Source organism: Bubalus kerabau, chromosome 7, assembly GCF_029407905.1.
Source record: "Bubalus kerabau isolate K-KA32 ecotype Philippines breed swamp buffalo chromosome 7, PCC_UOA_SB_1v2, whole genome shotgun sequence".
Taxonomy (NCBI): Eukaryota; Metazoa; Chordata; class Mammalia; order Artiodactyla; family Bovidae; genus Bubalus; species Bubalus kerabau.
The window spans coordinates 14,946,564-14,964,501 of record NC_073630.1 but is presented as its reverse complement, the minus strand read 5'-3'; the positions used below and the strand labels follow the sequence as shown (position 1 = coordinate 14,964,501).

Below are 17,938 nucleotides of genomic sequence, written 5' to 3'. Positions count from 1 at the left end.
GGCAATCATGTTGTGTAACTATTGGAAATAACTGTGTTCTATCACAGGCTTTGTTAAGATGAACAAAGGTTTCTTAAAATATATTGACCAATCAATTCATTAATTCCCCAGATGTTCATTGAGCATCTTCACATGTGCAAAATACCCTTCTAGGCACTGTAGATACAACAACGTGTGTGTGTGGTCCGTAGTGTCTGATTACAATCTTTCTGATTGTGCCCACCAGGCTCCTCTGTCCACAGGATTTCCCAAGCAAGAATACTGGAGTGGGTCGCCATTTCCTTCTTTAGGGGATCTTCCCAACCCAGGGATCAAGCCCATGGCTCCTGTGGCTCCTGCATTGCAGGTGGATTCTTGAACACTGAGCCATTAGGGAAGTCCATATATAAAACAAGATTCAGATAAATTCAAACCTCATGCATTTGTTTTCTATTGCTCTAAGAACAAAGTACCCACAGATTAAATAGTGTAAACAGGAAAAAACCTTAGAATTTTGTAGATTGAAAATCCAAGATAGTTTTCACAAGGACAAAGTCAGGAAGTTTGTAGGGTACTAGGGAGGGTCAGTTTCCTCCTCCTTCTGATTATTGGTAAAATTCAGTTCCTTATAGTTTTAGGACTAAGAGCCTCATTTTCTTGTTGACTGTCAGCTGAACACTGTTTCCAGCTTCTCCTGGCTGACTGCTCTCTATTTAGCCTGTGGCGCCCTTCTTCCATTTTCAGAGTCGAGTCAGTAATGACAGATCGAAATTCTCTCTAGCCTCTTCTCTCTCCTGTCTTTTTCGGTCACGTCTCTCTGACCCAGTCAAAAAAGCTTCTCTGCTTTTAAAGCCTCATAAGGTTATACTCGGAGACGGCAATGGCACCCCACTCCAGTACTCTTGCCTGGAAAATCCCATGGATGGAGGAGCCTGGTGGGCTGTAGTCCATGGGGTCGCTGAGGGTCGGACACGCCTGAGAGACTTCACTTTCACTTTTCACTTTCACGCACTGGAGAAGGAAATGGCAACCCACTCCAGTGTTCTTGCCTGGAGAATCCCAGGGACGGCAGAGCCTGGTGGGCTGTGGTCTCAGGGGTTGCACAGAGTCGGACACGACTGAAGTGACTTAGCAGCAGCAACGTTATACTGGACTCATGCAAACAATCCAGGATAATCTCCCCATCCCCATATCTATATCTGTAATCACACCTGCAAAAGTCTGTCTTGCCATGTAAGGTAACACATTCACAGGTTCAGGGAATAGGGCAGGTACATCTTGGCAGGGGTGAGGGAGTTATTCTGTTTACTTATATTCTGATGGCAAAGTTAGGCAATAAAAAACAAGTAAATATGACTTTTTCAAGTAATGGGGAGGAAGGTTGAATCATCTGGATTTCAGGCAAGATATAGATGACAATGAGTTTAACTGAAGAGAGCTAACAAAGAGACTATACAGAAATATGGACAGAGGTAAAGAAACCAACAAAGGATGATGAAACACCCAGAAACCAGGAATAGTGGGAAATTATCACCATTCTAAGCCTGATAGGCAAGTACAGATAACTGTGCTCCTAGAAGAGAATAAGAACTTGAGCTGTAAGGAGGGTAATGCCAGACAGGACCCAGAGGAGAGGCATCATGGCCAAAACAAACTCAAGACATAAAGGAAGTGAGGGATAATAAACAACGTGGCCTATCACTTTTTCTACCCTCTAATCTGCCAGTACTCCCAATGGCCAATCATAACCAATGGCAGAGGGACAACAAAACCCAGAGAAAGCAACCCACAAAAATCAGCCTCAAGAGGCACAGAACTTACAGAAGAGATCAGAAAGTGGATTTACAGAGGAGGAAACAAAGAAAATGACTAGCACAGAAGTGCTACTTAAAGAAAAGTGTGGGGTGTGGGGAGAGAAATTAAGGGGTTGGGAAGGGAACTGAGGTACACCAGAGAAAACACTTGGGAAAATCTCTCTGAAGAGCAATAAATGAAGAGAGGCCTGAAAGAAGTGAGGAAGTCAGCCATGTAGATGTTTCAGGAAAAGGAATGTCAAGTGTTGCTGCTGCTCAGTCGTTTCAGTTGTGTCCGACTCTGTGCGACCCCATAGATAGCAGCCCACCAGGCTCCACCGTCCATGGGATTTTCCAGGCAAGAGTACTGGAGTGGGGTGCCATTTCCTTCTCCAATGCATGAAAGTGAGAAGTGAAAGTGAAGTCGCTCAGTCGTGTCTGACTCTTAGCGACCCCATGGACTGCAGCCTACCAGGCTCTACCGTCCGTGGGATTTTCCAGGCAAGAGTACTGGAGTGGGGTGCCATTGCCTTCTCCGATGTCAAGAGCAAAGGTCCTAAATATAGGATAGGTTTGTGAGGAACAGAGAGGAGGCCAGGATACTTGGAATAGTGTGAATAAAAGGAAGAAGGGAGGAGGTCAGCTCAAATTGGTGTCAGATCATGTAGAGACTGAAACATTTCCATTTCAATGGGATGACAAACCACTGGACTGTTTTCAGCCGGAGAAAGAAGTGATATTTTTTAAAGATCATTCTAGGTTTAGAGAATTAACTAGAGGGGGCAAGAGTAAAAGCTGAAAATACCATTCAGGAAGTCAATTAAACAGGTTGTGAAAAAGATTGCTGTGGCTTAGGCTAAAGTGGTAGCAAGGCATGTTATAAGCAGTTATAATATTCAGAATGTATGTGATGACAAAAAGCCCTGAACTTATTGATGGGTCAGATAATACAGTATGAAGGCAAGAGGAACATCAAAGATACTGTCTGAGTTGTGGCCTGAGCAAATGAGAGAATGATGGTGGTGGTGGGTTTGTGTCTTCCTTTAAAATAATTTTAATTGATGCTTGATATGGAGAGGAGTGGGCTTCCCAGTTGCACTCAGTCAACCACTTGGAATGTCAAGTTCAGAGATTTTTAATACACTAGAGATCTAGTGTATTTTTAATACACTAGAAATTCCTTAGAATTTCCTTAGGAAATAATGTGAGGGTCAAGAAGGAGGTCTGGCCAGTAGCATCCGAGGTCTTGTTTCAGTTCCCTTGTCACTGCAAGGATCTGTATATTTATCTGCTTACATTAGCAGTGTTGTTTGGAATTAAACCTAAATCTACTACTTACTATCATGCCTTCTTAGTTATTACATGCCTAATTCCTTTAACTTTCAGCTTTCTAGCCTATTATAATAATTAGGCATCACAATTGTTCTTACCCTATTAGGATACTTCCATGATTAAATGAGATAATATGTACAAAGTTCTAAGGACAGCCCTAGCTCACTGTAAGCATGTAATGGAACTTAAGGTTTTATATTTATTTCACATACTGGAGTTCTGTGATTTTCTTTGAAATAAATAATTCACCAGTGGGCACTTAAATATACTGGACACCATTAGCCCACAGTCATACAAATAATTTTCAAAAAACATAATATTTCTCACTCTCCAAGACAGTGAGGCAAACATGAACAGGGAAAAATGCCATTTTAGATCTCATTTTTTTTTTACCTTCCATATTATAGGCTGAAAGTAAAATTGCTATTACTGACCTCTGTAGAAAAGATACAGTTACTATGAAGGGGGAAAAAAAATACTCAGGTTTAACAGGTGTAACTTCCATCTTTCTGGCTTCAATTGCTCTGCTGCTCATCAGTGTCTGTGAATTAGATACCTAATTGATTTATGCCAAAAAAGTATTACAAATCCAACAATTTAAAACTGAACAAAAGATTTGTTTCCTCTTTACTATCTGCCTCAACAGGATTCCCAGGTCAGATGTGGCTCTCCCCAAGCCCCTGCTAACATGCTGAATTTTACTAAACCTATTAGGTTTTCTCCCTATTTTGTTTTACCAAGTGCCCTGCTCTCAATTCAGCTTCATATATCTAAAGAATCAAAAAGTGCTTCCTGCTTCTGTGTTAATGGAGAAAAAAAAATGATGTTACAAAGTTCTAGATAGGTAGTGTTTACTAAGTAAAAACATGAAGATTAAAAAAATATATTTTATATAATAATCCCAACACACACACACATACACACACACACAAAACTCTCTTTCCCCACCCTCTCTTTTAACAAATAGAAGTTAAAATAAATTTTAGCTTGAGATTTTTAAAAGGGAAACACTGTCAGTATCAAACATAGAAAATAGTCCTCAATACTGAGTATTAGAGAATGTTGGGTAAGATGAGGGCTTAAATTAATAATGGCAACACTGCAATAGGTTGAAAAATGAATGAGGAGTAACAAGGAAGAGATGGTAGCTTTCCCTTTAAGGCTAATTACCAAAATGGAGGAGTTATGATGGACGCTTTGGAAGGACACAGCTTTCAGTTCAGTTCAGTTCATTCACTCAGTCATGTCCGACTCTTTGCAACCCCATGAATCGCAGCACGCCAGGCCTCCCTGTCCATCACCAACTCCCAGAGTTCACTCAGACTCACGTCCATTGAGTCAGTGATGCCATCCAGCCATCTCATCCTCTGTCATCCCCTTCTCCTCCTGCCCCCAATCCCTCCCAGCATCAGAGTCTTTTCCAATGAGTCAACCCTTCGCATGAGGTGGCCAAAGTACTGGAATTTCAGCTTTAGCATCATTCCTTCCAAAGAAATCCCAGGGCTGATCTCCTTCAGAATGGACTGGTTGGGTCTCCTTGCAGTCCAAGGGACTCTCAAGGGTCTTCTCCAACACCACAGTTCAAAAGCGTCAATTCTTCGGCACTCAGCTTTCTTCACAGTCCAACTCTCACATCCATACATGACAACTGGAAAAACCATAGCCTTGACTAGACAGACCTTTGTTGGCAAAGTAATGTCTCTGCTTTTCAATATGCTATCTTTAAGGAATGGTTATTTGTTCATTTATTTATATTTTTCTATTTCAAAATGAAAAAAACGTGAATGTTTCTATATATTTAAAGGAACCCATAAAGAGAGAATTAGAGGTACATGATGATAACAAAGAATAGAATGACCAAGGTTTAAAAATGATGGAGAAGTAGTTTTGATCCCTGGGTTGGGAAGATTCCCTGAAAAGGAAATGGAAACCCACTCCAATATTCTTGCCTGGGAAATCTCAAGGTCAGAGGAGCACAGTGGGCTAGAGTCCGTAGGGTTGCAAAGAGTCAGACACAACCGAGCAACTAAACAACGACAACAACATTAGTGCTCTTTATATTTTGTGATTCCTTCTATTCTGGCAACCCCTCCACCACACACATATCTATTAACTTAATTGTGACTTTTGTTTAAAGAATAGACCAGGATATTTAAAAGGAATCATTTCAGATTTGAAAGTTAAGTCAAAAGAGTATACTGGATTGACTGAAAATGGATAGCCTCTGTTAAATGACTTCATAATAGAAGATTTGGTATTTGAAATAACAAACATTTTTAAAGTAAAATTATTATCTTTTATAAACACTTTAAGGAAAATGACTGATATGGCAGTCATTTAAAAAATAAATTAATACAACAGTTGGACATTTAAAGTGCTGCCAGTTGCTAAAAACTAGAGGTTAATTGTTGTTGAGAAAAAAAATCCCCTTTTATTATAAAGCACCAAGAATAATTTGAAATGGATAACATGGTAAAACTTCAAAAGAAAAATAATTTGACCACCTAGCTTAAATTTGACAGATTCTATGTACCTGCTGGCTGGTGATGAAATATGCTCTAGAATTAATTTTTCCCTGAGGTTATTTATATGCTGAATCTACAGTACTCAATGAATGCTTTTCTATTAATATTTAATTTAGAGTCTTGTTTCTGAAGTATGGTGAAAAACTAATATGACAAAATGAGGAACACCTTTGCTCCAGAATCAGATAAGCTTGGGTTTAAATCTTGACATCTTTGCTCTGTGACTTTCAGCAATGACTCAACCTTAATTTCTTCATCCACAGACTGTTTCTGAAGGGTGGTTGTAAGGATCAAAGGATTAATCTACCGCATGAAAAGGACTGCAAGCAGACCCCAGGGCCACGCTAGGCTATCCACAAGCATTAAGTTATTTTTGCTGTTGTCATTGCTGACTCGATTCACACACAAATGAGATATTTCTAATTCACAGATAACAGAGAAAATGTTAAAATATTTTTAATGGGTGGAGAAGTCTGGGTTCAATGGGGCTTCTGCTGAGAGATTCTACGCACAACAATGAAGAAGAGAAAGTGATATTTAAAACATGCACCACTGTCCATCAAGTATTAAAAACAGTGCTCAGAAATCCTCGATTCTTCTCTGTTACCTTCAAAATATCAGTGGCTCTCCTACAGACTACGTTAGCCGTACTACACAGCGTGCCACGTTGCTCAGTCGTGTCTGACTCTTTGCGACCCTATGGACTGTAGCCCTCCAGGCTCCTCTGTCCATGGGATTCTCCAGGCAAGAATATGGGAATGGGTTGCCATGCCCTTCTCCAGGAGATCTTCCCAACCCAGGCATAGAACTCCTGTCTCTTTACATTTCCTGCATTGGTAGGCTGATTCTTTACCACTAGCACTACCGAGGAAGACCTAGGTAGACTACAGTTACACCCTAAATGTGCTAGAAAGTTTAATGGAGTTCCAGCCCTATCTTCTGCCTCTAGGAGCCTATACTGATAGAACACACACTATTGCCACCTTGTTATATTACAAATATGAAATGATATACTTTAAACTTGGGTTTTATTTTCATCTGATAAAACTTTGTTTGCTGGTGAGTCAGAATGAACTAGCATTCTTGCAAAAGCTGAAGAAAAGCAATTCTTTTCATTGTGCTGTAGGACATTGTTTTACTTTAGGCTTAGCACATAACAGGAGGTAAACAAAATGAGATTAGTGAGGAAAAATCTCTTATCATTAGCAATCCCTAATTATCCAATTTGCAGCTTATTTGGAAAATATTTCTTTCAAGCTAACTGACAGTGTTTAGATTATTCTCTTTAATTAAGGTTGTGGTTATCAATTTTCCTTATTGGCAGCATATATTCGACTGGAATACTCATTTGCTTATTAATTGCTGATTATTTAGTAATTAATTACAGCTTACTTCTATGCAACTAATTATTATGGCTGCTATTAACACTTACTTTTCAGGAACCTACGAGGATATTTGAAAGTCAAAGCCATAATTCAGGGCTTCTGGGGGCTGAGAAAGAAAGTCCCTTCCTAATGCAGATGCAGAGGGTCAGTCTAAAAAGCTACTTGCCCTTTGCAGGTCTGATGCTGGAGCAGCTTCCCACTTCCTAAGGAGAAACCTTCACAGAATGTCAAATGCATGAGCTAAACTGTTACACTGATAACATTTTCTCAGAAACATAGAAAAAGTGACTCCAAAGCCAAATAAAGTAATTAATGGCATTCACAATTTCAAGTATCTCTTCTATTTTCTATGAGTCTAAAAAAATTTAGGTTTTCATTTCATGGGAGTTTTATGGATAAAAATTGAGTTTTAAAAGAGTAAAAATGTTTTCCCTTATAACATAAATACCTTGACCAAAGTTTTTGTTGTTGAGTGCATGTCTTTGACAAAGAAATCCATAGGGTTTTAAAACTATATTTCAATATAGTTTTAAAAAATCTAGTAAGGCCCACATAAAAAAGATGTTCAACATCATTAGCCATATATTAGCCATCTCTCACCTTGGAAGCCCCTATAAGGCCACAGATCTACTGAATTAGAGCCTCACCCTCATAACCTAATTTACCCTTGCATGCTTGCTGCATTCTGCGTTGCTTCAGTCTGTCTGACGCTTTGTGACTCCATGGGCTATACCTGACTAGGCTCCTCTGTCCATGGGATTCTCCAGGCAAGACTACTAGATAAGTTGCCATGTCCTTCTCCAGAGGATGTTCTCAACCCAGGGACTGAACCTGATTCTCTTACATCTCCTGCATTGGTGGTGGGTTCTTTTTCACTAGCACCACCTGGAAAGCCAATTTACACTTAATGGTCTTATAAAAGACCATATTTACAGATGCAGTCACATGGGAGATTAGAACTTCAACATATGAAATTTGGTGGGGGGGCAAAATTCAGTCCACACCACTGTGAATTCTATTTGGCCACAGAACAACTTGGATGGTACTTCAGCTGAATAAAGACAAACAATCTCAAAAGATTGCATATTTTATTATTCCATTTATATAATATTCTTGAAATGACAGAATTATAGAGATGAAGAACCAAGTAGTGATTGCCAAGGGTTAGGGTGGTATGCGGGAAAGAATGTCTGGCTATAATAGGGTAGCAAAAAGGATCATTTTAAATAACTCTTCTCTCTTGACTATCTTGGAGGTCACACAAATCTACGCATGTGATAAATGCACTGATAAATATATACACAGACACATACACAAATGAGTGCATGTGAAACCAGTGAAATCTGAGTAAGACATAGACTGTGTCAGTGTCAATTTTTTTAGTTGTAATATTGTGCTGGGAACGATTGAGGGCAGGAGGAGAAGGGCATGAGAGAGGATGAGATGGTTGGATGGCATCACCGACTCAATGGACATGGGTTTGGGTAGACTCCGGGAGTTGGTGATGGACAGAGAGGCCTGGTGTGCTGCAGTTCATGGGGTCGCAAAGAATCAAAGAATCAAACATGACTGAGTGACTGAACTGGAACTATAGTTACGTAAAGTGCTATCACTGGGGGAAACTGGTTGAAGGATATACTCCGTATTATTTTGTACAATTATATGTGAATATAAAATTAAATTTTATTTTAAAAAGTACCAGAAAAATTCTAATAAGGAAAATTTTAATGTCAAGTTATGCAATAGAATGGTTGTAGTTTTTATATAGGATCCTATAATGATAGCTCCATATTTTATCATCAGTTCTAAACTTTTCAAAGTTTAAAATCTGTAAGTAAGTATGGGCTCTGCCTTTCTTGATTGCCATGTCTATTTTTCCTTCCTTTTTTCCTGGAGAAAGGATTGGAGGGAAGGAGAGATGTTAAGATAAAATGAGCTATAAATTCCAGCTCCTAAGAAAAATGAGAAAGACCCCTCAACTTTCAATCTACTATTCTCCCAATATGTTCTGAAATAATTCTCAGTTCCAAACACATAGTATGTACTTTAAAGTAAGACCAGATCTTTTTTTTCACTGTAATATAAATGGACAAGGCTTTCTTGAATCTGACCTTGAAATTTGGTAATAGAAATTTATAGGATTAATTTTATAAGTAGTCTCTTAAATACATCAAGAAAATCAATGGTTCTAACCAGGTTAACTACCCATACTTATATATGTGTGTACACACACACACACACACAGACACACACACACACATTCATATATATAAATTATGCCTTAATTTTTAGGCAATAAAATTCTCCTTCTAACTCTTTAACAGAGCCATGGCTATAAAAAATGTACTCTTTTTAAGAATAGAAAACTATTTTCTGCTTGAAATATACCTCATTTATAATTAGTGATGTTTTCTTACAAGAGAGAAATTTGGCAGAGCAGTATTGAGTCACTGGACTGAAAAAAATGAGAATACAAAGTATTTTTTTAAGATGCAATTCAAATCTTCAATCTAATTTTCAGTTAACTTTATTTTTCTTAAGCTTAAGCAGTTTGGATCAATCCTTCTGGGACTCATTTGGTCCTGGTGCAGTTAAAGCTTCCCTTTTCTCTTAACTTAGTTTCTTTAAAATATCAGTCTGCTTTCTTCAATATAGCTACAAATCTTTATTTATTTGTTTTGGAATTAATTTGTTCACAAGTCTATGAGTCCACTTGTGTTATAACACTTTTGTTTTAATTTTTAAATTAGATATTACTTTTCCAAAAGTAACTCTCATTATTTTCACCAGAAATGTCCCCTATAGTAAATATCACCAACCTGACAGCCTCACCCTATCAATATCAAAGACAATGACAACAGAGCTTCTGGTATTAAACACCACAAATTTTTCAGATATGGCAGCTGCAACTTAAACTTTGGGAGAATTTAAGTTGAAAGTCTCATACGACATATGTTTTTAAACTTCTAACATTAAGAGAAATGCTATTGACTGGAGGTCATGAAGAGATATCACAGCTCAATTTGACCCAAATCTGTATAACGGCATCATTAAGCAGACAGAAAATACATATTACCCTAAATAGTCTGCTGGAAGGTAAGTCACCAAGACATAATTAAGAATCTAGTAATTTTCCAATTAATAAATCAATTTCAGAACTACATAAAATGAGATAACTTAGAATTCTTTACTAACACCTCAGGTCATATGAAGCTATGGTTATGTGACCACTGAAAGAACTGTGAACTCTACTGTGAAGTGCTTAAATTCAATTCCCTTTTACTACTAATCAATTATATAATCCTGAGCAAGGCATTGGGAGGTTTTGAGAATTGCTTAGTTTATGTGAGATACTATTTTCTTCCCCCCTGACCTCCCTGTCATCGTAAACTTGCTCTTACCATAGTCTTCCACTGCGTAAGTGTTGACTGATGGGATCTGAGGTGGACAGTATATTATTATAATGATTATTCAACAAATATTTATTTACCAGGCAGTGTTTTAGGACAAAACTGACAAAATACATGTGTTAACAGAGCTTACAGTCAAGTGTGATGTCAAGAAGATAGATAATATAAACACATAAATAATTTGTTTAAACATAGAGAAAAATATATACAATGTTCAATGAGGATAAGTGCTACGGAGAAATTTAACACATATAACAAGCTTAGGAACCTTGGGAGAAAAACTGCCATTTTAAACATGGTAGTCAGGAAAGTCCTTGCTGAGAACATGACATTTAAGCAAAGACTGGAAGGAAGCAATAGAGTGAGCCACACAGACTTCTCAGAGTAGAACATTTAAGTCAAGAGGAAGAACCACAAACTGAGAATGCACCCAACATGTGTAAATAACAGAAGAAAGTTAGTGTGGCTGGAACCAAATAAACAAGATAAAGAATTAAGATTTTATGATTAGAAAGGTAATAGGTGGGCTATAGATAATACAGAACTTTGTAGAACATTGCAATGTTCTACTTTAATCTCACTTTAATAGAAGTGAGATAGGAAACCTGACCAGACAAATGACATGATCTGACTTAAAATTTTAAAAGATGATTGTTTTCTATACAGAGAATAGGCTGTAGGGAACATGACCAGATACAGAGATATGGATAATCCAGGCGAGTGAAAATGGCAGTTTGACTTAGATGATAGTGACTGAAAGACTGATCAGCCTTCACATTCTATATGTTGTTGGGAAGTAAAGCTACATGGAATTGTTATTGGACTGGATATGGGTATGTAGGATGGAGATGTTAGAGATGGCCATCATAAAGTCATGTCAAGAACAGAGATAAATCAAACATGACTTTGAATCAAAGACTTCAAAGTGGAGGTAAGCAATAGGCAATTGAACATGTAAGTAATTCAGAGGAGGAATGTGAGCTGAAAATAATTGCCCGAAGCTGAGTCAATCATATTCTCTTTCCTGTGAACTGGATTTATGACACAGGAACTAATCCTGGTTGACACTAGAGTTTGACACATAGAGCTTGGGTCAGAATAAAAGCAGCGAAAGTGTTAGTTGCTCAGTCATGTCTGACTCTTTGTGACCCCATGGACTGTAAATCTTCAGGCTCCTCTGTCCATGGAATTCTCCAGGCAAGAACAGTGGATTAGGTAACCATTCTCTTCTCCAAGGGATCTTCCCAACCCAGGGATCAAACCTGAGACAATAAGAATATGCATTGTAGGCACATTCTTTACCATCTGAGCCACTAAGGAAGCTGTTGGGTCAGAATAAGTGCCTTTAAAACACAAAACTAAAACAAAACAAAACAAAAAAACTACCAGTTGAAAGAAGAAAAACAGATACACAGCTATGATGTAAATATAAATCCAGAGGAACGCCAAATGACCAGTGATCATCTGACAGACTTTCTTATAATTAGATTCCATGACTCATGATAATAATAAGTAGGCTATGTGAAGTTTTCTTTCCTTTAAATCAAATATTGCAAATAAATAAAACACTATACAAGGTTGCAAAGAGGATTAAATTAGACAATGCATGTTAAAAACTCTAAACTTTAAAAAAACATGAACTTGTAATATATACTATTTAAAAGTAGTTGAAAAATGCTGAGAAGTAAAACTGGCTTGCAGGATTATATGTGCCATTTAAAATACAGTAATAGAAAGTTATTGCTTTCTTTTTCATGTTTAACTTACGTTGTAACACAGACTTTTAAATATGGTGAGATATTATGTACTTACAAAAACATTTAAAGTCATTTGAATCCTTCAGTGAGAATTGTTATAGATAAATCAGGAACGGCCTGGATTGTTTTCTTGATCCCTGTGATTATATTTAACTGAAATTTGCCTGTAGATGCCAAGTAACAGAACCCGTTTTTCTTTGAAAATGTCTGAGAAGCTCAAGCAACAGTAAACTATTAGATACAAATGGGTACATGGACCTTTTACCATAAAAGAGGCTTTATCAACTTAAATCTTATATTATTTCTAACCACTGAAAAATAACTTCTTCTCTACTTCTGTGATATAAAAAATGCTTTAAGAGTGGTTTTCTCTTTATACAGACAATATACACAGACTGATAAAATATTGTTTTTAGGCATAAATTATAACAAAAAATAAATCAAGTGATTTAAAAGTCCACTAAACATTTTTATCACCTGAAGAAGGTGTGCTACAGTCCATGGGGTTGTGAGGAGTCAGACACGACTGAGTGACTGAACGGAAGAACTGAACAGTATATTTTTAGTGTTGTTGTCTACAATATCCCTACATTAGCACTTGTCTATATTTGATTATTTCTGAGAAAATAGAAAGCAATTAAATATTGCATACACTGGAGTTAATTTGTTATATAAATAAAAAACTTAGGAATCATGACACTAAAATAAAATCTTGGTAAAACTGAATATCATATCTATGAGCCCCATTTGTCTGTTAAGTTATACATAGCTATCTTTACATGCATTTCAGAGGAATACTGGTAGTATTAGTAATAGTTTTCAAAATAATTGACATATTTCACCTGGGAATAAAATTATAATAAAGACATATTTCTTGTTATTGTGCTCAAAAAGACAATAAATCTTTTACTACTTTTTTTTTTTTGTAGGCAAAACAAATTTTATGGTGTGTGTGTGTGCGTATGTGTATGTATTTTTCCTTGTAAAAAAGAAAATGATTCTGGAAAACAATATAACTTGAAAGAATGAATACAATACACATTTTTGAATTCATGTGTTTTTCAGAAAGTAGTCCCTGAGGCCACTGAATGATACTCTTGGCATTTTCAGAAATATATAAGTGATACTCTGGTTTTTATAGGTTGAAAACTGACCTAGAACCAAAAAGATAAATGAAATAATATGGGTGTTTTATTTTCTTAGTTGTTATCATCCAGTGTCCTTCCGTGCTCAGTGCTCAGTGGTGCCCGTTGACTCTCTGTGATCCCATGGACTGTAGCCCGCCATGCTCCTCTGTCCATGGGATTCTTCAGGCAAGAATACTGGAGAGGGTAGCCATTTCCTACTCCAGGGAATCTTCCTTACCCAGGGATGGAACCTGCATCTCCTGCGCCCCCTGCACTGCAGGTGAATTCTTTACCCTTGAATCACGAGGGAAGCCCCCAGCGTCCCTTTACTCAGAGTCCAATTGAAGCAGCTTTCACAGGGTACAACAGAACACATTTATACAATAAAATTTGTTGACCTAAGAAATAGCCATGGTGACCATATTTATACAAACATGCACATAAAATCTGACTTCTTTAAAGATAAGTATATTCAGTCATATCTTTCTTTCCTCCTAGCCTCCACTTAACCTGTGAGATCCAAAGTTTAAGATGAAGAATCTATTTTTCTATTCAAATGGCAAAGAAGTAGTTAAAATATTCACTGTAATTGCCTGTATTTAAGATTAATACTTAAAAGAAATATTTGTTATTCACTATTTATGTAAATAAGCTAGCTTGAATCCTGTGATTCACTATCAGGAGCGCATTCTGCTGGTAGTGATCATGTTTTGCTTATCTGTCTGTTCACTTTTCTAGCTGGCTAACTACATACACATACACACATTTGTGGGATGATTTCTTGAAGTAAGGCATAGCTAACAGTGATAAAAATCAACTGAAACAAACTGTTTTATGAAACTAAATTTAATTATGAAACTTTTGAATAATGTTTTTTTATGGTGAATTTAAAATATTTACAAAGGTTGACTGAATATGAACTAAACTGCCATATACCCTCACTCAACTTCTTCAAATACCTACTCGAGGCAGTCTTGATCATGTGAATATACTCATGCACTCACCACTGTGAATTACTTAGAAACAAGGCTCAGAAATCATATCATTTCATTCATAAATTTTTCAAGAAGCACTTCTTAAATATTAGGGCTTCTAAAAATAATCCCAATACAAAATTCATACCTAGAAATAATTCCTTCAAATCATCAAATTTTAAGTAAATATTCAAATTTTCAGATAACTCATCACACACGCAATTGTTATAGTTCATTTGTTTGAATCAGTATCCAAAGAAGCTACATGCTCTGCTCTGTGTTAGATTTTTAAAAATCTGTTATAATCTATAGACTCATCCTCCATCTCTCTTTTGTTTATTCCCTCCCTTTGCATTTACTGGTGGTGGTGGTATCACAGAAAAACCTGGATCTATTTTCAAAGAGGAACACTAAGTTAAAGATATTCAGAGAAGAGCACTCAAGGTGGAAAATGAATTTTTTAAACAATGTTATGAGAATGATTTAAAAACTTAAAAAAAACAAAAACCAGGATATCAGCAGACTTAGATGGATTTGATGGCTGTCTTCAAACACTTTTAAATTCAAAATAAAAATTAGTGCCATGGACTAGGGCAATGAAGGAATCTGTTTGGAGACTGATCTATATCAGTATACATGTGTTAGCCACTCAGTTGTGTCTGACTCTCTGCAAGCCCATGGACTATAGCCTGCCACGCTCCTCTGTCCATGGAATTCTCCAGGCAAGAATACTGGAATGGGTTGCTATTTCCTTCCCCAGGGGATCTTCCCAACCCAGGGACTGAACCCGGGTCTCCTGCATTGCAGGCAGATTCTTTTACCACTGAGCCACCAGGGAAGCCCCTATCAATATAACTGTTTAACAATAACATCCATCAAAAGAGGAATCAAGTGCCTCTAAAGTATCAATCTTTATCACTGAAGCAATTCCAGTATGTCATAGAATTTCTTTTAAAATAATGAAAAACAATAATTGTTGGCTGTGTTTCAGACACTTAAAGTTAGAATCCAGGCAAACTTTATGTTCCCTTTTTAACATTATTAAAACCTTCTCTTCTTGCTCTTATTTTTGTGCCTCTTACCAAATGCATCCATGACTTATGGTCCTACCATGCACATGCATACACACACAATGGTCAAATCAGTTGCAGTGGTAAACGGATAGTATTAAAGTGCTTCTCCTCTCTCGATTTATTTGAATTTCAGATTCAAGTCTCATAAAAGAACATCTGATTAGTGGAATCCAAATTATCTAGCACCCAGTGAGTTAACAAAGTGGTTTAAATTGTCAAATCAGACTCACATGAATCAGAGACACTACTCAGTGGTAAACAGATACAATTTTAAGGATACAGGCAGTGAAAAGCCTGAGACCAAGCAGAGAGAGAGAACCGGACATCAAGGGCCGCTCCCCAGGTCTTTGCTTCCCATGTCAGACAAGCACCTCTGGTCAGAATAGATAAGGTCTCTAAGGAAAGGCTCGCACAGCAGTGAGTGTGTAAGTTCTGAAATACCTTCTTTTTATACTCCAGATAGTTCTGTTCCTTACAGATTGCCATCCTGTGCAGATGCAGGGTTATATTTACTAAAGTTATAGAATCCTTAGCTAGGGCATCATGCTGAGAGCATTTCAGATGTTGGCGAGGGTGTGGAGGAAAGCAAACCCTTGTGTCTTGTTGGTGGGAACGTAAACTGGTGCAGCCTGTAGAAAACAGTATGGTAGGTCCTCAAATAATTGAAAATAAAACTACCATATGATCTACCTAGTCCACTCCTGGGTATATACCTGAAGAAAACAAAAACACTGATTTGAAAATAGGTATGTACAACAATGTTCAAAGCAGCATTATTTATTGTAGCCAAATATGGAAACAGCCTAAATGTCCATCAATAGGTGAATGGATAAAGAAGATGCATGTACACACACACACACACACAAACACATACACATACATGCAATGGGATACTACTCAGCCATAAAAAAGAATGAACTCTTGCTTTCCAACAACATGGATGAACTTGGAGGGTATTGTGCTTACTGAAACAAATCAGAGAAATAATGTATGTTATCACTTATATGTGGAATCTAAAAATGAAAACACACAAGGTATATAGAAAAAAAGAATTGCACTCAAATGAAAAGGAGTACATTAAGGCTGTATATTGTCACCCTGCTTATTTAACTTATATGCAGAGTACATCATGAGAAATGCTGGGCTGGAGGAAGCACAAGCTGGAATCAAGATTGCCGGGAGAAATATCAATAACCTCAGATATGCAGATGATACCACCCTTATGGCAGAAAATGAAGAACTAAAGAGCCTTTTGATGAAAGTGAAAGAGGAAAGTGAAAAAGTTGGCTTAAAGCTCAACATTCAGAAAACTAAGATTATGGCATCTGGTCCCATCACTTCATGGCAAACAGATGGGGAAACAGAGGGAACCGTGGCTGACTTTATTTTTTGGGGCTCCAAAATCACTGCAGATGGTGACTGCAGCCATGAAATTAAAAGATGCTTACTCCTTGGAAGGAAAGTTATGACCAACTTAGACAGCATATTAAAAATTAGAGACATTACTTTGTCAACAAAGGTCTGTCTAGACAAAGCTATGGTTTTTCCAGTGGTCATGTATGGATATGAGAGTTGGACTATAAAGAAAGCTGAGTGCCGAAGTATTGATGCTTTTGAACTGTGGTATTGAGGAAGACTCTTGAGAGTCCCTTGGACTGCACGGAGATCCAACTAGTCCATCCTAAAGGAGATCAGTCCTGGGTATTCATTGGGAGGACTGATGTTGAAGCTGAAACTCTAATACTTTGGCCACCTGATGCGGAGAGCTGACTCACTGGCAAAGACCCTGATTCTGGGAAAGACTGAGGGCAGGAGGAGAAGGGTACGACAGAGGTTGAGATGGTTGGATGGCATCACCAATTCAATGGACATGGGTTTGGGTGGACTCCGGGAGTTGGTGTTGGACAGGGAGGCCTGGCGTGTTGTGGTTCATGGGGTTGCAAAGAGTTGGACATGACTGAGCGACTGAACTGAACTGAACTGATAGAAAACAAATTAGTGATTACCAATGTGGAGAGGTAAGGGTTAGGGGCAAGATGGAGGTAGGTGGTTAAGAGGTAAAAAGTACTATGTATAAAATAAACAAGCTACAAGAATATATAGTATAACAGAGGGAATATAGTCAATATTTTACAATAACTATAAATGAAATATAACCTTTAAAAACTGTGAGTCACTATGTTGTACATCTGAAACTGTGTATAATATTGTACATCAACTATACCTCAATAAAAATAAATGACAAGAAAATTAAGAAGAAACACTGTAGACTGACATCAAAATGTTTAGGTAGCATACTACACTCCACTATAATTCTTCTGTTTATTTTTATTTATCTAGGTTAGTGTTTAAAGCTCCGATTCTGTCTCCTTCGATCTGGACAATCAGGAAGGCAGCAGCCTGTATGTATCATACTCACCTTTCATTTCCTCCTTTACCTAAAAGATACAATTATCATTTTACTGCATATTGTCCTATTTGTAATTGTCTATGCCATATGTTTTACCATTTCGCCATAAAACACCTCTATTTTGCTAGTATCCTCCACTTTTAGTATCGTAACAGTACAGGCATCCAATGCAA

The 17,938-nt window shown here is 37.3% G+C and overlaps 1 protein-coding gene across 3 annotated transcripts in view; it reads right to left on the bottom strand.

The window, feature by feature from the left end:
• The window catches only part of GRID2 (glutamate ionotropic receptor delta type subunit 2), a 640,427-nt gene that overhangs the window by 617,391 nt on the left and 5,098 nt on the right, over positions 1-17,938 (bottom strand). The window lies entirely within an intron of this gene.